At 37.8% G+C, this 23,444-nt stretch overlaps 1 protein-coding gene across 4 annotated transcripts in view; it reads left to right on the top strand.

Annotated features, from left to right (window-relative positions):
• The window catches only part of ARHGAP24 (Rho GTPase activating protein 24), a 532,908-nt gene that overhangs the window by 192,583 nt on the left and 316,881 nt on the right, over positions 1-23,444 (top strand). Inside the window, exon 2 of one of the 4 annotated variants that reach the window (XM_050790451.1) lies at positions 6,255-6,345. The exons of the other annotated variants lie outside the window; for them this stretch is intronic. The gene's annotated coding sequence lies outside the window, so the exon portion shown is untranslated. The remainder of the gene's footprint in view (positions 1-6,254; positions 6,346-23,444) is intronic. 4 annotated transcript variants of the gene reach the window in all.

Here is a 23,444-nt window from a genome sequence, read left to right as displayed (position 1 = left end):
TCTTGAGCAGTATTTCGAAGAAAGATAACTGATCTGGTTTACAATATAGGAGGAGAGGACACCTCTGGTGAGGAAAACACAAGCAAATAAAGATTGGTAAACGTTGTCCTTTGGCAGGAGTGAAAACCTAAAGGCTGAATGTAGCAAAAAGGGGAGGCCAATTATGTAAATAAGAAGCCAGTTGAAAAAAACCAAGAGACATGTGTCCCTGAGATACTTAGCTAAGACAATACTGAACATAATCAGGGTTTCCCTCATGGAAGTCAGGCAAGAGTCCAAATAAGAAATGCACGATGTATCATCTGCCCTTTTTAGAGCTCTCTGAATGTTTTCTATGGGAAAGTATGCTTCCAAAGAGATTCAGCATGTATTCTGCAGCTGTGGGAAGTGGCATTAGCAGGACAGAATAAAAAGAAATCTAGTAGAATGGCAGAATGGTTAATGTGCATAAAGCCCTGGATACTCCAGTGGCCAAAAGAACCTGGAAAGTTCTGTGAGACACTGGATTTTAGGGTAACAATTTATGGATAACCTTCTAGCAAAAGATTTCCTGTAACATTTAAAGTTGGTGAGACCTGCCTTCCCAAGATGGTGGACACTGCCAGTAGAAAGTCCCAGCTCCTGGAAAAGTGATTACATTGAGTCTATGGAGTCATTCCAACCATGTAAGGTCACCACGGTGACTGAAGTGTGTGCACTTTGCTTTGCTTGACATTATGTTGAGCTTCAGTTGGCTTGTGGCTCATCTCATTTGACAAAGCAAAGCTGCCTTATTGTTTGAACATTCCTCTGATGTTTACATGATCCTATCCACTCAAAGTCATCAAGCAGGATGATTCCAGCCAATGCTGTTCGTATGTAATTATGTTTGCTTTGAAATGCATATCTGACTCCTGCCCTGGACCTCAGCAACTGAAGTGACATCCTGTATACAGATACCCTATTTTATAGGGTCTCCCACTGTGAGGTAAAATTTCCCTGGAAGATACCAAAATTAAAATGGAGAAGAAATGAAAAGCATTTCCTAAGTTATAAATAATTGATAATGATGATAAAATTGATGGTAAATTTTCATTGCATAATTTGATTGATATGGCATTTATCATAGCAGCCTTGAACAGAATGCTCTTGTGAACAAGATAATTTATCTCACTGAGTCTGTTTCTGCACAAATATTTTAAAATGAAAGGCGTAATAAATCTGTCCATAGAATACACACACTGGGCTGCCAAACCTGCCACCTGTTTAAGCTTTTAATGAACAGTCCTGCTTGCAACAAAAAGCCGTATCATATTAATGCTGACATTTTTCTTTGCTGCTGCTGTGCATATTCCACGGACTCAGATCATTTTGCAAAATCCTCTAAACGGGGCAAACTCTGATTTTTTTTCATTAGAATTTAACAACTGTTAAGCAAGCTCCCCCAAAAATTGTATTTACATCTGCAGCTCAGTTGGGGCTTGGGGTTTGGGTTTAGAGGTGGAGTTGGTAGTGTTGGGTAAGTGGAGGGTCCAAACTCTAATAAAGTGGGAAAAGAATGCTGGACAAGGAGTGAAGGAACCTAAATGTTTGTCTTGTTTCTCCTATTGTTACCATTGGTCTTTTTGCCTCCCAAGAACCTGTTGTAGGTATTCACGGTGCACATTTTAGGTCTGGAGTTGGGAAGAGCAAGGAAAAGAGTTATGAAAAGATCAGTGTAGTGCCTGAGGGGGCAAAGCAGTACCCATTCATCTTTTGAAAGACTTGCAGAGAAAAAGAGAGCAATGTTAGCTCATTCCCTAAATATACCGCACTTTAATTCTGTCAAAAGAAGTAGTTGTTTTGAAGTACAATAGCATGGTAAGGAAAGGATTCCCGTATTTCCTCTTCCAGTGTCATGAAAAGAAACAGGTGAGCAGGACTTGAGAGGTTGCAGCACATGAAACAAGCAAGCAGAGCCACTGCCTTCCTGAGGCTACCAGAAGGGAGATTCCAGTCACACAGGGTGGAAGAACCCAACGGGGGCAGAGCAGAGCACTCACTTTGGTGGAAAACGATTTCGTACAGGCTTTTATACAAGAAGCATTACTCTTGAGCAACGTGGATATCCTCTGAATCAAGTAGCTTTGATTAAATAAAGGTCATTAGCAACAGACACACGTGCAAGCCATTGCTTTTCCTTTTACTCTGCTCTTCTCTCTTTATCCTCCTCATAACATCTTAATGAGCTTTTAATTCTCCATTTATATGTTATGTATATGTACAGAAATTTATCTTGTGGTCCTGACCTTGGCAGGCAACCCACATTTTACGTGCACATTCATGGGTGGAAAGGATTCAAGTTTGGTAGCCAACCTAGTAAGGCATATAGCTGGTACCTCCCCGCTGTCCCTTAGAGTGACAGTCAGGGAACAATGGGCTTAATTAGCCTATTTCATATTCAGAATATATTTCCAGATAGCCTTTGGACCTGGCAGACCATCAAGGATATACTCATTCCTGCTGCTACTGCTGCTGTTAATGATGATGTGAGTTTTTAACCATGAACAGTTATGAGTCCTCTGATAACATTTCAGTGGTAAAATTCCTTTGATCTTTTCGTTTATTTTAATAGTGATTCTGTAAAAGGAATAAAGTCCAGGTTTGCTGGCCAAAAACAAGTGATGTCATGTGTATACATAGTCTGTTTAGGTCAGAGATACACTTAACATCAAATGTCAGAAAAATGAACACCAGCCAACTATTTGTTGGTATTAGGTATTAACTTTCCATCTTGTAGGCTCTTGTTTCTCACTAATTTTAATGTGCTAATTAATTTACTAGTTTATCAATTTTTAAAGGGCTGTTTCAGCCTGAACAACATTGCAAGACCCTATCTCTATAGAAAATTAGCCAGACATGGGGCTGTGTGCCTGTAGTCCCAGTTACTGGGAAAACTGAGGCAAGAACATCGCTTGAGCCCAGGAGTTGGAGGTTGTAGTGAGCTGTGATTGCACTACTGCACTCCAGCCTGGGCTACAGAGTGAGGCTCTGTCAAAAAAAAAAAGAAAAAAAATGTTTAAAGGGCTATTTCTGGCTGCCACGATCACTCATGCCTGAATTCCAACACTTTGGGAAGCTGACGCAGGAGGATAACATTAGACCAGGAATTCAGGACCGCTCTGGGCACCATAGCAAGACCCCCATCTCTACAAAAAGTAAAAAAATTAGCATAGCATAGTGGTGACCTGCCTGTAGTCCCAGCTACTCAGGAGACTGAGACAGGAGGATCGTTTGAGCCCAGGAGTTTGAGGCTGCACTGAGCTATGATTGTGCCACTGCACTCCAGCCTAGGTGACAGATCAAGAATCTGTCCCTAAAACAAACAAACAAAAGGGCTATTTTCTTCTGAAAAACAGTATCAAAGTTCAACACAATCAAGAATTCTGGGTTCAATGCCCAAATTTGTTTTCATTTATAGTACTTTCAAAAAGAATTTAAAGAGATTACATAATGAAAGACACAAGCAAAACATTAAAACAAGAGCCAAATAATAAAGGCATTTGGAGAAGTACGATTAATACCAGGAAGCTTCTGATTGTTCAGACCGTAATTCTAGACTGTCAGGTTGAAAAAGTGAACTGTAAAGTCAGTATCAATGTATCAGACTACAAACAGTACAAAATAAAGTATAACTACATTTTTATATAGCTCATATTCATCTGAATTTCAAATTCCTATTCTGACTGACAATAAAAACATGACTCAAACAATTCTTAGTCATTTTTAGATTTACAATCAGTTGAAACAGGATCTTTCTTTTCTTGTCTTCAAAATGGACATTTCATTATAGGAAGTACAAGGCTATAGCATCCAGAGAGGTATCCGATCCATGCTGGCAATGTAGGGGCCAAGGGAAAATTTCCCTTTATCCTCTGAAGCTTTGCTAAAAGAAATCCACTGCAAAAGGCAGATTAACATGAGAAAAGATACTCAAATTTATTGACAGGTGCAGGAGTCATATAAAATATAAGAACTCAAAGAAAGGCAAGATGGTTGACACTTCTATACCATCTTGAGGTTACAGAAAGAATAGGGGAGCTTAGAGCATGGCCAGACAAGTGATGGGAGAGGAAGAAGAGGAGAAACCTGGCTAGCAAAGGTGGTTTTGTGGTGTAGATGAAAGCTTGCAGGTAGCAGCCCTCAGAGAGAATAGATGGTGAATATTTCTCTCAGATCTTTAAAGGTTCAGACTCTCAGTTAATCTTTCCTAGACCTGGACAAGGGGGTCTTCAGAGAAAGCTTGTTTGCATCTTTTGTTTACTTCACTTTATTTCTCTACAGATGCAAATCTGCCCCACAAAAGACAGATTTGCAGGGCTACTTCTGTTTGGGCCCTCTGAACAGCCATCTCAAAATGTATCGAGGAAGTGTACTTTGGGGTGAAATATTTTGGTTTCCTTTGGCATCCACTGTGATGAACATCATTTCTTCAGAGAAGCCACCTCTGCATACTTGTATCTGTTAAGATGATGTCCCTAGTTTTACTGGTCTCTGGCCCTCAGTCCATTAATTTTTTGTCTTATGCACCCACACACCACACACTTTCTACTCACAGCTAATTCCAGTGTCCTCCTTTGAGGCACATGAAGATTTGACTGCTCTTCATCTTCCCTGGAATCCTATACTCTGCAGGTACTACACTATGTTGGGATGGAGTGGGAAATGCTGCCACTTGTCTTCGTGATGTGTGAACCTGAGGAGACTAAGCTCAAGGGTGGCTGGATACAGGCTTTTTCCTCTGAGAGTCTCGATAGTGTCTGTCTCTTGCTTCTCTCCTTTAATTCTCCTCACCCATTACAGTTCAAAATTACATTCTTTTGAAAAACCAATTGAAAGTGGAAATAAAGGGTAGATAAGAGGAAATATATTGGTTCTACCTAACTGGACTTTCTATCATATTTTTAGTCTGAAGCTTTTAGAGATTGCCATTAATTTGATTTTTTTCCTCTCTGCTTCTACCTCCCTTCGAGGAGGTGAGAAGATTCTTCTAGAGCCAAAATGTAACATGGTCTTGAGACAGTAAGGAAGCCCAAGAAAAGTGCATCATCAACACCACAGTTGATACCATCCAATCACAGTCATCTCTAATAGTATGAATCTGATTGGCATGAGAAGTACCAGGGAACTTTCTGGCCTCTGTGTAAATTGTCCCATTGATAGGAAACTACCAAATTCCAGAGGTTTACCTTTATATCCTTGAACAACTCTCATTTCAAAACAAAACTAAATTTAATTTAACTGAAACTGAAAAGTATAAGAAAGGTTTTTATAAAACCCTGCCTACCCAGTGCATAATCAACCTTTCATTGAACGCCATCCTGCTAAAGAAAACTGCAGATGTGAAAACAACTTGTAAAATTGAAACCACTTAATACTGAGAGCCAAAAAAAGTATCAAAGAAGTTTCACTTATCTTCTCTTATTTAAATTTTGATGATATTAAACTGTGAGATCACAGACCCAGGAGTTATATCTTCTTCATTCCAACTTATAGTATCCTTTTCATATTATGTACTCACATAGCACCTGTAGTGTGTGAGATAATGCTGTCTTTACATGTCTCAGAGTAAAATTGGTATTTAGAGGACTCAAGTGACTAATCCAGGGTCTCACAGGTATTAAGTGGCAGAAATGAAATAAAAAATGAAAATATTCTGAAAGCAAGCCCATGTACCTGGATGTCTTTGCATTACTCCCCATTTTAATGGATATAGCACTCCATATATCATGAGTTAAGACCTATATTTTGTGTATCACAGGCTTCCTGAAGCTTAACAGTCCCCTCTAACAAGAATGAAAAATCTCAGTGATGAGCCTTTTTTTTTTATATTTTCCTGATTATTTCCTAAAGTGACGAATTTATAGAGAGAATTCTTAGAGCACATATGTTTAAAGGATAGTCCTGGCATCCAGAAGTGTGTCTTGAGGATACATCTGAGCGTTTATACTGTAGAATGTTCTCAAAATTCAACAGAGCCTTAAAACATAAAGAAAAACTCCTAGTATAATTTTAAGACTTGAAACTAAAATGGTGTTTTAACTCATCAAGTCTTGCTTTCTGAACATGTCTTTTCTCAATTTTTTTTGTGAGACAGTAGGATTAAATAAGAATTGTCTATTGCATTATAAGAAACCAACCAGCCCAGCTGACTCCAGCATGAGCAACTTGACAATCCTATGACTCAAGTCTAATTTGAGGTCCCAAATAAACAGAGATTTCTGGTTTTGTTTCAGATGCCAGTAATTTTTCTCCTTGTTCCTTCATCCAAGAAGCACCACGAGCCTAACCACACAATGAACAGTATTTGATACAATTAAACATGATGTAAGTTCAAGAAAGCCTTTGCTAACTCATGTGACATTCAACTCTCCACTTCCCTCCCAGGGCTCCTTCCTGTTTAGCACAGTGGAGCCAGTGCTGGCTGGTCAATAGGAGATAGCAGCTGCATTGAGTTCTCTGAATCCATCTGGAAATCACAAGATCACCCCAGGAGAGTACCCGATTTTTCTAGGAAAGAGGCCAAAATATTTATACGTATGCAACTTTATATATAATGATTCAGAATAATCTATGTATTCAGATCCTGCATGCGAAACACAACAGGTAACAATTCTTCATGGAGGATCCTCTACAGGATCTTCAAGGAGAAAACTGACCTGGCTAAGTTGGAGAGAAGTCATACCTTTTACTTAGCTCTTCATGTCACTTTCAATTCAATAATCCAATGCCTTTTTGTAAAGGATAGGGACAAATAAAATAAATATCACAGGCTAAAATGTATTGAGCACTTAGTATTTGGGTTCTATTCAAAATAATTTATATGGAGCATACATTTAATCCTTAAAATACTCCTAGAATGTAGATGCTACTATTATCCTCATTTTACAGATGAAGAAACAAGGGCAAGGTTAAGACATTTGCCCAAGATCAGGACCTAGTTAGAGCATAATTTAAATCAGTCCATCTGACTCAAGTCTGGGCTCCTAAACACTGTGTTATATTCTCTGCTAATGGAGGATCCGTTTCTGGAAGCATTGACCGAGCTCAGCTGGACAGTGTCCTCTAAGTGTTAGTGTCAGTAATCCACTGTCATTGCATTAAAAGCGAAGATGTAAAGAAACCATAAGCCACAGATAGAACAGAATTCTTGATTATTTATATTGTGTGATTTTACAAGTATGCCAACAGAGTGCTCTAATTTGAAAATAGTATGCTACTTTGCTTTATTACCAGAAAACAATTAAAGAATCGTATTTGAATGAGAATAGCCAGTGGTTTGTGTTGTTTCAGACTTGTGCATTTTTACAAAGCAGGAACAGTCAGGCTTCCATGTAGCCCTATAGAATTACCTAAGAGAAATCAAAGGCAGCCATCCTGACTCTTCCAGCTCCATGGCCTTCTCATATGGCCACATGCAGACCAAACAGCATTGTTCTGGGAGCCAGCAAGAAGAGAGATGATATGGAAATGCAGAATCATCAGTTTCGCCTCCAGAGAGATAATTCAAATAATTGCCTCCAAGGAATGCAAAAGATCATAAAGTTGAATAATCAAGAGCAAAATATTCTTTCCACTTTATGCGGTTCTTTGAACCTTGCTTGCAAAGCATATTGCAAGCTTCTCCTCTTGACAGACACTCAGAAGCAGACACTATGAAAACTGCATTAATTAGCTTAAGAGTATTGGACTCTCTGTAAAGGATACAATGTAGAGGGAACTTTCTTTGGAGAAGTAGAATTATTCCTGTGTCTCACTAAGGTAGCCAATATACCTCGTGTGTCTTCAATGTATTATGCACTTTCAAAGACACATAGTATGTCTTTCCTCATGAATCTCCCGTACCAAAAATTATCTTTCTTTTGACTTTGCCTGGTACATTATAAGAAATGAGGGAAAATTATAGATTTCCATACCTATACTGATCCTGAGATTAGGGTTCCAAGCATGAACTGAGGTAAACCTTCTATTCCTCACCTCCCTCAACTCTTACCTCCCTCAGTGTGTGTGTGCGTGTGTATGGCTGGGGTTGGGCGGAGGGGGATAGAAGGAAGCTGGTAAAAAAGTGGCAATGAGATTTAATAAGTATTGATAATAACAAAAACACAACCGTTCTTATAAATATGAAAAACAGGGTTTGTTGAGGAGCGTGGTAGGGAAAGGGAATGTATTATTTCTATTATCAACCTTTCCATCTGTCAGCACAGGCTTACATAAATTTTCTCACACGTTGTAATGGTGTGGTATGATTAAATTCTATCCTAGCCCCTGAAGGGGAGCACAGCTATTGATACAGAGAAAACTGCTCTTAAAAGCCCCACTTTGTATATGGGTCTATAAACAGACCATAAACTTTGAATTGTTTGATTGCTCATTTAACTCTTAACTCACCTAGTTATTTAAAAAAGTATTTGAACTAATTTATGATAAAAACATGCCTTCCATTAGATTAGCTGCCCTTGATTATTTTAACGTATTTTGAGGTTGTAATACTTGGTGATTTTAAAACATATTAGATTTTTATTATTTATTTTATTGTGATAACAGACACATAACATGAGATCTACCCTCTTAAATTTAAAAATATATCATACATTGTTATACAGCAGATAAAGCTGTACAAAAACTTTCTTATCTTGCATGACTAAAACTTATACTCATTGAATAGTATAAGCTCTAAAGCTTTCTCATCTTGCATGACTAAAACTTATACTCATTGAATAGCAACTTGCCATTCCTTCCCCAACCTCCAACCCCCAGCTTCTGGCAACTATCTCTCTACCTCTGCTTCTCTGAGTTTGACTATTTTTGATACTTCCTATTAGTGGAAATAATGCAGTGTTGTCCTCTGTGACTGGCTTGTTTAACTTAGCATAGTGTCCTCCAGGTTGATTTATATTGTAGTATCTAACAGAATTTCCTTTCAGGTTGAGTGATATTCCATTGTGTATATATACTGCATTTTCTTAATTCTTATGTTGATGGACATTTAGGTTGTTTCTACCTCTTGGCTATTGTGAATAGCACTGCAATAAACATATTGCCTCAAGATTCTACTTTCAATTATTTGAGATAAGTACCCAGAAGTGGGATCATTGAATTATACAGCAGTTCTGTTTTTAATCTTTCAAGGAAGCTACAAACTGTTTCCTATAATGGCTTCCATTTTACACTTCCACCAACAGTGCACAAGAGTTCCATTTTCTCCACATCTTTGCCAATACTTGTTATTTTCTGTTTTATAAATTACTATTTTTAAAATGCTCATCCTAATGAATTATGAGGTGATATTTCATTGTGGTTTTGATTTCTATTTCTCTGATGATTAATGATGAAACATATTACATTTTAATTTTTTAATTTTGATTTCTTCCAGAGAAAAAATGCTATATGGCATAATATCTATACATTGCTGCTCCTGAGTCATTCATTCTTTGAAATAAGAAATGGCCTGTGCTTAAAACTGAATAGCCCTCTCAGTCTGCTTCCTGTGATGTAGAAGGTTGAGAATTATAGGTCTCATTTCATTTTGTGCTGTCACCATCTGTTTCAGTCCAAGCTGATAATTTCTTTTAAAATTTTGTGGATCTCCAGTGTATCATATTATAAATCTACCCTATCAAACAAAAGCTACACCCATGTTTCTTTCAGAGAGAGGCTCTTCTGTACACTTGATTGAGAGTCAGGGTGCTATAGAACAATGCCCTTAAGCTTCTTGAAAGCCTTTTTATTTAGCTGTTAGTGTCTAATAAAGGCAAATCCTTAAGATTCTTAGTGCCTTTTCTAATTGTGAGAGAGAGACTGAGAGTCATGTCCTTGAGATTCTCACAAGCTCTACTGGGCATACCCTTAAAACTTTCTGAGGTCTCAATAAAGTGTCCTACAGTAACACTCTGTAGATGTTTACTGCTTAACCAGCAGTGTTTTGGATATGCTATTTGCCCAGAGGCAATTTTGTATTTTGTGATCTTTTGTTTTCTGGAGAAACTAGGAATAAGATAATGGTTTCATTATTAGATTCAGTAAGTCTTGCCTCCTTCATATTTTCTCTAAATTTTTCTTTATAGCAGTTTTTTAAGCTTATCTTTTTCTACCCAAACATTCTTATATTCAGATAAAAGAAACCAGTTGCTACTTTTTTAATGTTCTGCTAAAAATCTTAGCCAAATCCACCAGTTCATTAGGTATATTTTTCAACCTTATCACTCCTGCCTTGCTGCCAAACACTAATCATTGAGATTACCTTTCCTCTGGCCTCTAATTTCCTTGCAGTCTTTCATGCCCTCAACAGAAGGCTCCACAAAGTGCTTCTGGCTTCTGCCTACCTCCTGGTCCCAAAATCAATGCTATATATTTTAGGTTTTTGTTGCAATAGCAGGTACTGCTTTATGTTTCTGTTATGTATCAGTGCATAGCAAACTATCCCAAAACTCAGAGGCTTAAAACAACCACCATTGTATTACATTTCACAATTTTGTAGGTCAGAAATTTGTACAAAGTTTGACAGGACAATTTCTCTACTCCAATTGGCAGTAGCTGAGGTAACAGGGTGGATTGGTAGTGGATTCACAGGAGAATGGGCTGGTCTTAGAGGATCCAAGAGAGCTTCAATCACATGTCTGGCACTTTGGTGCAGGCTATGCTTGGTATTAATTGCTGTTTGGAGTACCTACATAAGGGTTCTCTAGCATGACTGTCTCAGGATAGTTGGTAGTTTTCCCTGGAGGATCAGCTCTCTCAGAGAAGGTCCCAAAAGACTGGCCTGGGCACAGAAATTGTCACAGATTCAAAGCAATCACAAAGCCTACTTATTTTTAAAGGTAAAGTCAAGTACCCAACTCTTAATGGAAAGAGTGTCAGAGAATTGGCACACATATTTAATATGTCACATGATACTATAAGGAAAAATAAGCCAATATGAAAATAAAGGAAATGGAGCAAGTATTTACTAGAGAAAATGGCACCTAGAGTTTAGAATGTAAAAGCTTATTTCCTTTATATACGTAGTGTGTGAAGTGAGTATCCTGTATTACAAAACATTCTCAAGAACTTTATTTGTATTCTTTCCAGGGTAAATCATGACAAAGAGGTATTTAACAGGAAAACTAAGTCTCAGGTGACTTGTATTAATGAGACTTTTAATGAAATATTCCAAATTAAATTCTGGAGAGGTATATATAGTATTGAATAGGTTGTTTCAAAATGCTTGCGATAATATTTATGTCCTACAGGGCTGTGTGTGTAGTAGAGATGCTCTCTCTTTGTGAAGAAGGCCCTGCATATATTAAACAAGTCCCTAAGTTCAAATGCTCATTGAAAAAGAAAAGTATAACTTGTGAAATACAAATACACCTGTGAAACATGAACACATTTATTCCTTAGCATTATTAATCAAAAGCCTTCATTAGAGGAAAAAAAGTACTTTTTAAAAATTGTAAGATCTTTAGCCACAATTATTACATTGTATTAGTAAATTAGTCTTCTCTGCTTTTAAGTTTGATCAATAACTATGGTCATTACAAATATTTTCAGAAAGGCTTTCATTAGAAACTGAGTAAAGGAGCCCTTGCCCAATGTGGTAATGTTACCATTAACTGCTTCGCATCCCTACCAGGTGTCGCCCCTTGTCAATATTGACATGGGATGGAGGGGGGAAGAAAACGTACCTGTATCAACTTCAAGAAAAATTGCCCAACCTCTAATTAGATAATGGTGATGATGATGATGATGATGATGATGATGATGATGGATGGATGGATAGACAGATAATTTTAATTAAAATTTTTGTTGAGGGAGAAATTAGAAGTTGTGAAGATGCTTAGTTTGGGAAACAGATAAGACTGAGGTGGTACTTGGTTTATTTATCTGTTTATACATAGCGTTGAATTGTCTTTTTTACAATTTCAGCTTTTAGTTTAGATACAGGGGGTACATGTGCAGGTTTGCTCCACGGGTATATTACATGATGCTGGGGTTTCAGGCATGGATCCCATCACCCAGGTAATAACCATAGTACACAATAGGTAGTTGTTAAATCCACAGCCCCTACTCTTTCCCCGCTTTAGTAGTTCACATTGTCATTGTTCCCATGTATTTGTCCACCTGTGCTCAATATTTATAAGTGGGAATATGTGGTATTTATTTTTTCTCTTCCTGTATTAATTCACTCGGGATTTTGGACACCAGCTACATTCATATTGCTGCAAAGGAAATGATTTTGTTCTTTCTGGCTATGTTGTATTCTGTGGTGTATATGTACCATATATTCTTTATCCAATTCATCATTAATGGACACCTAGATTTATTCCATGTCTTTGTATTGTGAACGGCGATGAACATGCAATTGCATGTGAGTGTTGTTTTTTTTTTTCTTTCTTTTTTCAGTAGAGTTATTTCTTTTCCTTTAGGTATATACCCAGTAATGGAACTCCTGGGTCAAATGGTAGTTCTATCTTTTTTTTTTTTAAGACAGAGTTTTGCTCTTATTGCCCAGGCTGGAGTGCAGTGATACGATACCGGCTAACTGCAACCTCAACCTCCCAGGTTCCAGCAATTCTCCTGCTTCAGCCTCCCAAGTAGTTGGGATTACAGGTGCCTGACACCATGCCCAGCTAATTTTTTGTATTTTTAGTAGAGATGGGGTTTCACCATGTTGGCCAGGTTGGTCTTGAACTCCTGACTTCAGATGATCCGCCTGCCTCCGCCTCCCAAAGTGCTGGAATTACAGGCATGAGCCACTGTACCTGGCCAATAGTTCTATTTTAAGTTCTTTGAGAGATCTCCAAACTCCTTTCGACAGTAGTTGAAGTAATTTACCTTTGCACCAACAATGTGTAAGTGTTCCCTTCTCTCCACAGCCTCGTGAGCGTCTGTTATTTTTTTACTTTTTAGTAATAGCCATTCTGACTGGTGTGAGATAACATCTTGTGGTTTTGATTTGCATTTCTCTGATGATTAGTGATAATGAGCATTTTTTCATGTTTGTTGGCCACTTATATGTCTTCTTTTAGAAGCTGCTTTTCACATTCTTTGCCCATTTTTTTAAATGGGATTATTTGTTTTCTGTGTGTTGATTTGTTTGAGTTCCTTACAGATTCTGGATATTACTCCTTTGTCAGATGCATACTTTGTGACTATTTTCTCCCATTCAGTAAAGTGTCTGTTTACTCTGTTGATAGTTTCTTTTGGTGTGCAGAGGGTCTTTCATTTAATTAGATCCTACTTGTCAATTTTTGTTTCTGTTGTCATTGCTTTTGAGGACTTAGCCAAAAATTATTTGCTAAGGCCAAGGCTAATGTCAAGAAGAGTATTTTCTAGGTTTTCTTTTAGGATTTTTATAGATTGAGATCTTACATTTAAATCTTTAATCTATTTTGAGTTAATATTTTTTAGGTGAGAGGAAGGGGTCCAGTTTCAGTCTTCTACATATGGTTAGTCAGTTACTGAATAGTGTGTCCTTTCTCCATTGATTGTTTTTGTGACCTTGTTGAAGATCATGTTATTGTAGGTGTGCAGCTTTATTTCTGAGTGTTCTATGCTGTTCCATTGGTCTATGTGTCTGTTTTTGTACCAGAACCATGCTTTTTTGGTTACTGTAGCTTTACAGTACAGTTTGAAGTTGGGTAGTGTGATGCCTTTGGCTTTGTTACTTTTACTTAGGATTGCTTTGGCTATTTGGACTCTTTTTTGGTTCCATATAAATTTTAGAATAGATTTTTTCTAATTCTGTGAAAAATAACATTGGTAGTTTGATGCGAAATGCACTGAATCTGTAGATCGCTTTGGTCAGTATGGCCATTTGAATGATAATGATGCTTCCAATCCATCACCATGGTTTATTTTTTCATTTATTCATGTCATATGTGATTTCATTTAGCAGTGTTTTGTAGTTCTCTTTGTAGAGATCTTTCACCTCCTTGGTTAGCTATATTACTAGGCATTTCATTTTATTTGTGGCTATGTAAATGGGATTGCATTCTTGATTTGACGATCAGCCTGGATGTTATTGCTGGATAGAAATGCTAGTGATGTTTTTTTTGTTTTTATTTTTTATTTTTTTTGAAACAGAGTCTTGCTCTGTCACCAGGCTGCAGTGCAGTGGTGCAATCTCAGCTCACTACAATCTCCACTTCCTGGGTTCAAGTGATTATTGGGCCTTAGCCTCCCAAGTATCTGGGACTACAGGTGCACACCACCACATCTGGCTACATTTTTGTATTTTTTTAGCAAAAACGAGGTTTTGCCATGTTGCCCAGGCTAGTCTCAAACTTCTGAGCTCAAGTGATTTGCACTTCTCAGCCTCCGAAAGTGCCAGGATTACAGACGTGAGCCACCGTGCCCAGCTGCTACTGATTTTAGTACATTGATGATGTATCCTGAAACTTTACTAAAGTCATTTATTAGTTCTAGGAGGCTTTTGTCAGAGTCTTTAAGGTTTATAGGTATAGAATCACACAGTCCACAAAGAGAGATAGTTTGACTTCATCTTTTCCTATCTGGATACCTTTTATTTCTTTCTTTTGCCTGAGTAGTCTGTTTAGGACTTATAGTACTATGTTGAATAGGAATGGTGAGAATGGTCATCTCTGTCTTGTTCCAGTTCTCAGGGGGAATGGTTCCAGCTTTTGTCCATTCAGTACAATGTTGACCATGAGTTTGTCATAAATAACTTTTACTATTTTGAGGTGTTCCTTCAGTGCCTAGTTTGTAGAGAGTTTTTATCATGAAGGGATGTTGTTGTTTTTTTTTTTTTTTTTTTTGGAAGTTTTCTCTGTTTATTTAGATGATTATATGGTTTTAAAAATTCTGTTTATGTGGTAAATCACATTTATTGATTTGTTTATGTTGAACCAGTCTTTGTTGAGGATTTGTGCATTGATATTCATCAGAGATATGGCCTGAAATTTTCTTTTTTTATTGTGTCTGCCAGGTTTTGGTATTGGGCTGATTCCAGCTCATAGAATGAGTTAGGGAGGAATCCCTCCTCCTTGATATTTGTGAATAGTTTCAGTAGGATTGGTACTAGTTCTTTCTTGTATGCCTGGTAGAATTCAGCTGTGACTTCAGGGTCCAGGGCTTTTTGTGTATGTGTTGGTATATTTTTTATTACAGATTCAATTTCAGAACTTGATGTTGGTCTATTTGGGTTTCCATTTCTTCCTCATTCAACTTTGGAAGATTGTGTGTTTCCAGGAATTTATCCCTTTCATTTAGATATTCTAAAGTGTGCATAGATTGGCCCATAGTAGTCTCTGAGGATCCGTTTTATTTCTATAGAGTTAGTTGTAATGTCATCTTTGTCATTTCTAATTTTGTTTGGATGTTCTCCCCCCTACTCTTTTTTTTTTCTCTCTCTTAATCTAGCTAGTGGTCTATCAATCTTGTTTTTTTCTTTCACAGAACCAACTCTTGGTTTCATTGATCTTTTGTATGGACTTTTGCATCTCAGTTTTGCTCAGTTCTTCTCTAATTTTAGTTATTTCTTTTCTTCTAATAGCTTTGGGATTGGATGTTCTTTTGTTGTTGTTATTCTGGTTCTTTTAGGTGCAAGGTAAGGTTGCTAATTTGAGATCTTTCTACCTTGCTGGTGAAGGTGTTTGGTGCCATAAATTGTCCTCTTAATGCAGTTTTCATTGCATCCCAGAGATTTTGGTAAGTTGCATCTCTATTTTCATTAGCTTCAAATAATTTTTTGGTTTATGCCTTAATTTTGATGTTCACCCAGGAGTTATTCAGGAGCAAGTTGTTTACTTTCCATGTAATTGTGTAGTTTTGAGATATCTTCTTGATTTTGATTTCTATATTTGTTGTACTGTAGCCTGAGAGTATGCTTGTTATGATTTTGATTTTTTAAAAATTGTGTTGAGACTTTCTTTATGACCAAGCATTTGATCAGTCGTAGAATATCTTCCATATGCAGATGAGAAGAATGTATATTCTATGGTTGTTGAGTGTAGTGTTCTGTAGATTTCTTATTAAGTCCAATTGGTAAAGTGCCAAGTTTAAGTCTAAAATGTCTTTGTTAGGTTGCTGCCACAATGATCTATCTAATGATATCAGTAGGGTGTCGAAGTCTCCCACTATTATTGTGTGACTGTCTATGTCTTTTCATAGGTCAAGAAGGATTTGTTTTATTAATCTTGGTGCTCCAATGTTGGGTGCAGATATATTTAAGATAGTTAAATCTTATTGGATTATACCCTTTATCATTATGCGATGCCCTTCTTTGTCCTTCTTAATTGTTATGGGTTTATAGTCTGTTTCATCTGATATAAGAATAGTGACCCTTGCTTTTTTTGTTTTCCATTGGCATGATACATCTTTCTCCATCCCTTTACTTTAAGTGTGTGGGTGTCATTACATATAGGGTGAATCTTTTGAAGACAGAAAATGGTTGGGTGCTATCTTTTTTATCCAGTTTGCCACTTTGTGCCTTTTAAGTGGGGCGTTTTGGCCATTTACTTTCAGGGTTAGTATTTATATGTAAAGTTTTGATCCTGTCATCATGTTCTTAGCTGGTTGATTGTACAGTTGTTGCATTATACTGTCTGCGGGCTATGTACTTAAGTGTGTTTGTGTGGTAGCAGGTGCTGTTCTATTGATTCCACATTTATCATTCTCTTAAGGACTTCTTGTAAGGCTAGTCTAGTTGAAATGAATTCCCTCAGGATTTGCTTGTCTGAAAAGGATTTAGTTCTGCTTCCCTTATGAAGCTTAGTTTGGTGGGATATAAATTCTTGGTTGAAATTTCTTTTCTTTAAGGATGCTGAAAATGGACCCCCAATCTCTTTTGGCTTGTAAAGTTTTTGATGAAGAGTCCATGGCTAGCCTGATAGGGTTCCCTCTATATCTGATCTGACCCTTCTTTCTACTGCCTTTAAGATTTTTTTATTTGACATTGAGCTTAGGGAATCTGATGACTGTGTGCCTTGGGAATGGTCATCTTGTATAGTATCTAGCCTGTGTTTTCTGAATTTCTTGAATTTGCAACCACTCTAACAAGATTAGGGAAATTTTTGTGCACTATATCCTCAAATATATTTTCCAAATTGCTTATTCTCTGTCCTTCTCTCTCAGGAATGCCAATGAGCCATAGATTTCCTCCTTGTATATAACTCCATATTTCTCAGAAGTTTTGTTCATTTAAAATTTTTTTTTTCTTTATTTTCGTCTGAGTTGATTCAAAGAACCAGTCTTCGGGCTCTGAGATTCTTTCTACAGGTTGATCTATTCTGCTGATAATATTTTGATTGTGTTATGAAATTCTTGTGAATTTTCAGCTCCAAAAGTTTAGTGTGGGTCTTTCTTAAAACAGCTATTTCATCTTGCAACTCTTGGATTATTTTACTGGATTTTTTGGATTGGTTTTCAACTTTCTTCTGAATGTCAGTATCTTCCTTACCATCCAGATTCTAAACTCTGTGTCTGTCATTTCAGTCATTTTACTCTTTCAGAATGGTTAAGAACTATTGCCAGAGAGCTAGTGGAATCATTTGGAAGTGAGGGGACACTCTTGCTTTTTGAATTGTCAGAGTTCTGGTGCTGATTCTTTCTCACCTGGGAGGGTTAGTGTTTCTTTAACTGTGGCAAGATTGAATGTAGTCAATTGTATTCATTTCTGGATATTTTCAGGTGGCCAACCCCTCTGCACAGGGTCTTTATTTGTGGCTGAATTCTTGCCCATTGTTTCACAGGGGAGTATATCGGCAAAGTATTTTTGGTGTTGTAGCTTGGGCTGTGATCCAGTAGATGGTAATTAAGAGTAATGGCCAGTAAATAGGCTCAAACTTGGCAGCTGGGCTGCTCCTTTTTACTTCCTCACATTTATAGCTCTGCTTTTCAGTGCCGGGGGTAGAGAAGTGACCCCCATTTCCATGTCCACGCCTGGGCCTTGGGGGAGCACCCTTCAATCACTAGCACTGCATCAACATTTCTTTTGTTAGGTGTTCTGGGCTGCAGGGCTTCCCTGGGCAGAGGGAAGAAATAGGCCACATCCTTTCCCAACTGGCCTGGTGAAGGAGTCATGCCTCACTCTCCTGCCATCCCACAGGCCCCCATGCCTCACCGCCTCAGTCTCTGAGACCGTGGGCTCCTCCCCTGCTCAAGTGTCAGCCACACATCTCAGCTGGGCAGTCTCAAGCTTCATGCTACAGCCTTGGGGCACAGGGACCTGCTGGTGGCTCCATCCTGTATACCCTGGGTTGGGCATCAGGTGTGCTGGGCCATAGGGCTCCCAGGAGTGCTGGTGTGCTGGGCCATCCTGCTCCCAGGCCACCAGAAACATATTCAGGTGGAGCAAAACACCAGCCTGGGCAACAACAGATGCTCCATGAACACACTCCTGTTGAGTAGCCAGGCAAGGGCCCTGGGATAGGCTAGCGAGCAGGAAGGACTGCAGAACAGATATGCCCTAGTCCCACAGGGAAGCTGGCCCCACTTTCTCCTGGCCTGGCATCTAACTGGGGCTAGAGATTCTTAGAGAGAGATGGAAAGCCCAGGGGCCATGGATGCCTATGGCTGCCAGGTGCATCAAGGCCCCTGGCTCCATGCCTGCTGAAGCCCTGTCTCTGCCTACTCTCCAGGCAGATTTGCCTCCCAACTCAAATGTATATGGGGTGCTTGGGGTGCCCTGTGGCTAGAATCCCAGAGGACCATGGTGAGAGTCATACAGTTCCTTCACCCACTCCTTCCCCAGGTGCCTTTCAGGCCCAGGAACTAGCCCTAGCATTTGAGCACCCCACGGATGGTTCACAGCTTCCTGCCTCTTCAGCTTCAGTGTCTGCATTGCATCTCCATCTACTCCTAGCATTTTCTCTATGAAAATCTATTCAAATTATGTTGGTTTACTCAAAATTTTGGTCTTTCTGGTGGGAGCAGCACTTTTTTGTACATCTAGTCCACCATCTTGTCCCTCCTCTTCGACTCTTCTTTAATTTCAGAGAAACTACAGGATTGTTCAAGTGGGAAAGAACCACTGTGTGTTAAGGCAGGAGAAACTTGTAAATCAACCAGGTGGTGCTGGAAGAACACGGGATTAGGAATCAGTCTGCCAGTGGCATATATCAAAAACTTATTCATCAACCAAACATAAGCTCCAGTGGAGTAGGACCTTTATCTGTCTTATTCACCATGGTATGCCAGGCATCTAGAGCAGCACAATCACTTTTTGAATGAATGGATCAAAGCTTTAGTATTGTTATTAACAATTATTAATAGTACTAGTAGCATTAATTTTTATAATCTCTAAACGACTAGAAAATGTTTCTATTGTTTGCAAACATGGTGGAAAAAAGGCTTCTCATCCTTGAAGACACTGTCCCTGACTTTCCCTCAGCCTCTCTGTGTGTGTGTGTGTGTGTGTGTGTGTGCGTGTGTGTTTTACATAACAAATGTATACATGCATACATATATTTATACATAACTGTGTTTTTTCAGGTTAAGTTTTGGCTACAAAGAAAGAGTGTGTTGGGCAAGTATATTAAAGAGTTTCCTTTCCTAATCATATAAATGGATCTTCATCTTGATATTGTTTTTTAGTTATGACTCTTGTCTTAAATAAAACTCCTCAAATAACAAGTCAGCCCCACATGTCATACCTGAGTTATCAGTTTCATACAAGATATTAATGGTAATAACTAAATGTAAGTGCAACTGTTAGCTCAGTTAGGACAACAACAATTAAAGTGGAGGTAAAATGATATGCATAGCACTCCAAGGCATATTTTAGGCAAAATCTTCAGGTTTTTATTTGGGATTTTAGTAGAAGAATTAAAATCCCCAGACTTCATCTCAACTGGAAGATCTTAATATGGTATATGCATATTTTAGCTTATCTATTCTGAATTATTTCTGTGAAAAGTAAAGCAAAATAATGGTTTGGTTCCTGCATTTAGCCATCTCTACATAAAAAATTAAGTGATGCTGACTTAATTTTAGATAGCTTAACTTACAGGTATGTAAGTTCTCTGCTACTTTCTAAAAACCATGGTTCATATTCGCATAGATCATGGCATGTGCCCAATAAAGACAGGGTTTGCCTTCACCTAACATGTTTGTCTATTACACGGGTGTGGGGAAGGTTTAGCTAACTCCTGGTTCACTTAGCTCAGTGAAAGAGGTTAAAAATAAAAATATATTCCATCATAATAAGAATGCTCCATCATATCATAGATGGAAAAAAAATTCTTGTGTGGGGTCTCTTTGTAAACTAGCAACCTTCTATTTTGAGCTGACAACCCCATTGTCATAGCAAATGTGATTATCAATGAAGGATTTGTACTCAATTTGATTGTCACTGACCCTGAAATATTGAGATTAATATGTTAAAAGTCTGAAGCTAAATAAATCACACCTACATCACTTGCTGAATTATAACAGCAGGAAGTCAAATAAATTAGAGATGAATGTTTTCAAATTAACTACTATGAGTTAATATTCATTAGAGTAAATTCATTTAATTTCCTCTTAATCAGTTGAATTTGAATAAAAGCAAATTAATTAGTGTAATATACTATGCAGTGTTTGCTACTTCCTATCTCCCATCCTCAGTACGTATGGTACCCAACAGCAAATACAATTCCATAATTTATTTTCCTAAAGGAAATATATTGACAATGTTGCAAATAATTTAAGGCAGCCAGAGGTATGAGCAGATTCCTTTCATCTATGTTTAGCCATACACAGATAAATGAGAATATCGTATTTCGTAGATAGACTAACTTTTCCATGATTTTAATCTTTCAGAATATATGAACTAGGTTGGGAGTGCTGGGTCTCATTTAGGATCCAACAGCTTTTATTTTTATTAAAAGTGAATTCTAAAATGTCCTATTTTTAAATTCCTAAAATTAAATACATATTGAATGTATTTATTTCTTCCTGCTTCATCATCAGCTTTTACTAGTGTTTTATTAGGATCCAACAGCTTTTATTTTTATTAAAAGTGAGTTGTAAAATGCCCTATTTTTAAATTCCTAAAAGTAAATACATATTGAATATATTTATTTCTTCCTGCTTCACCATCAGCTTTTATTAGTGTCTAACATTCAGATTGGTAACTTGAATAATGGGAAGAAAAGATATTTACACAATATTTTACCATCAGAATAAGGAAAAGGTAGATATTTATTTGGGAAATATACAATCCTATCTAGAATTCAATAAGCAGAATGATTTACCTGAGTCATTTCAGCTTCGTGGATTGTTTCCTTCCTTTTGTTAGTGTATTTCCATTTTCATTTTTAATGCCTGTAATGCTTTTGTATTATTTTAATATAAGTTGAATGCCCTGTTATACATTTTAAGTTTTACATCAAATGGCAATTTAGTTTGCTGAAGATGTCTCACTGACATAACATTCTTTCTACTTAACTCACAACGGGATTGTGCTTATTGTGAATAAAAGTACCCAACTAATCATGTTCATAGCTAAATCTGGGGCGGCACTTTCAACTGAGTAGAGGGAGAAGATGCCAGAGTTGCTTGCACTCTTATATGAAAGGACACCATGCAGAAACGGTGAGATAAATGGAACATTGATCAACTGGTTGAGGATGGCCCCATCTTTTCAGTGGAAAAAGAGGCATTGAAAGGGATGAATAATGACAGAAGCTTTTTTCCTAGTAGGATGCATATGGAGTGATAGTGGGATCTAATCGAGAGCAATAACATCGGAGGATAATGAATGTGCCACAGTTGAAACTATAAGAAAAATCCCCTTTTAGTTGTAGAAAATTGTTGGACCAATGATCAGCTAGTGAGGAAAGGGTCTCATAGTTTTGTGTTGTTTTCCAATGCATTTAGTCAACTGGCATGCATTTATGCTGTCAACAAAATTATTTATGTTATTATATATAGAGAGAATTACTTTGTCCTTAGCACTGGACTACATTCTAAAGAAGTTATAAAGAATAATGTAATGCTGTTTTGATACACAAGGAGCTTATCTAGTTGTGCACAGAAAATATGTATGCATAAAACCAGTGAACATACTTAGAATAACATAACATACTGCTGGCAGTAAGCTCAGCTGTGTAGCAGATAGTGGATAGGATAGTATAGTTCTATTAATGTGTTCTAGAAGAGAGGTTAACATACTAAATGAAATGGAAGTCAAGTGGGCTGTTTCTGAGAACAAGAGTGAAGAAGGTAGAGGCTGAACTTTTAGAAAATAGAACACACTGGGAATAAGAAAAGCACAGGAAATGGAAATGAATGTCTCTGTGTGAGGTGGAGGAGGGGAGACAAGCAGGAAAAGGAAGGCTGCCTTGACCAGAGGTGAAGGGAGGTGTCAGAGAACCATTAAAATTAAAGTTAGGGAAACCCAATTCGAAAAAGGTACAAAAACTTGATAGAAATACTGAGTCCATTTTCATTTTATGTTCATTGTTTAATCTTGAAATATTTTCTTAGTCAAACATATACTATTATTTGTAAAGCAAGATTAAGCAATAAGTGTGTGTTTGAAGGGAGTGTGAGTGAGGAAGGGAGAAGTGGGAAGGAAGACTAGCCAGCAGTATCTACTTACACAAGCACTCACTAAAACTTTGTTAAGGCTTTGCCCGTTGTGACAATTTATGACAAAATTAAATTAGTTCAGGTATACAGATATTTCACCATTGTTATCAGTTTGGAGCTTGGCTTCTTACCAGAGCAGCTTCATTTTTAGTCATTTGATGGACTGCTGGACCCATGGAAGATTGGGAGGGTTTCTGTGACTGTCTGCCTGGGGAGGAAAGAGTGGGAGCTGGGGGACTAAGTGTAAGTAAACTGTACAAATGTATCTATAGAATATAGAAAGTGGACAGACCCAGAAATTCTTCAGAGGGATCATTAACATGATTTTGTGGGATTCATTGAATTTTAAATGCATCAACATTTGGGAGGTGCTATAAATTATATTTGAACATGGCAGTTCTCTATATAACACCCTTCCTGGCTTTGTACGCTCACATTTGTAATGTTTCAACACTTAACATTGTAATGGTCTCTGAGTGTGTTCCTGCTGCCTTAGCAAAAAATCATAGTCCAGGTGACTCAAACAACAGACTTTTATTTTCTCACAGTTCTGGAAGCTAAAAGTCTGAAACCAGGGTGCCAACATGGTTGGGTTCTGGTGAGGGCTTCTTCCTGGCTTCCACACAGCACGTTCATAGTTTGTCCTCCCATGACAAATAGAGACATAGCAAGGACACTCTTTGATACAGTTTGGATATTTGTCCTCACCCAAATCTCATGTTAAGTTGTAATCCCCAATGCTGGAGGTGGGGCTGGGCGGGAAGTGTTTGGGTCATGAGGGTAGGTTCCTCATGGCTGGTGCTGTCTTTGTGATAGCGAGTTCTCCTGTGATCTGGTCATTGAAATGTGTGTGGTACCACCACCCCCGACTTGCTCCTCCTTTTACCATGTGACATGCCTGTTCCCCTTTT

Source organism: Macaca thibetana, chromosome 5, assembly GCF_024542745.1.
Source record: "Macaca thibetana thibetana isolate TM-01 chromosome 5, ASM2454274v1, whole genome shotgun sequence".
Classification (NCBI taxonomy): domain Eukaryota; kingdom Metazoa; phylum Chordata; class Mammalia; order Primates; family Cercopithecidae; genus Macaca; species Macaca thibetana.
This window is presented reverse-complemented; position numbering and strand designations above follow the sequence as displayed.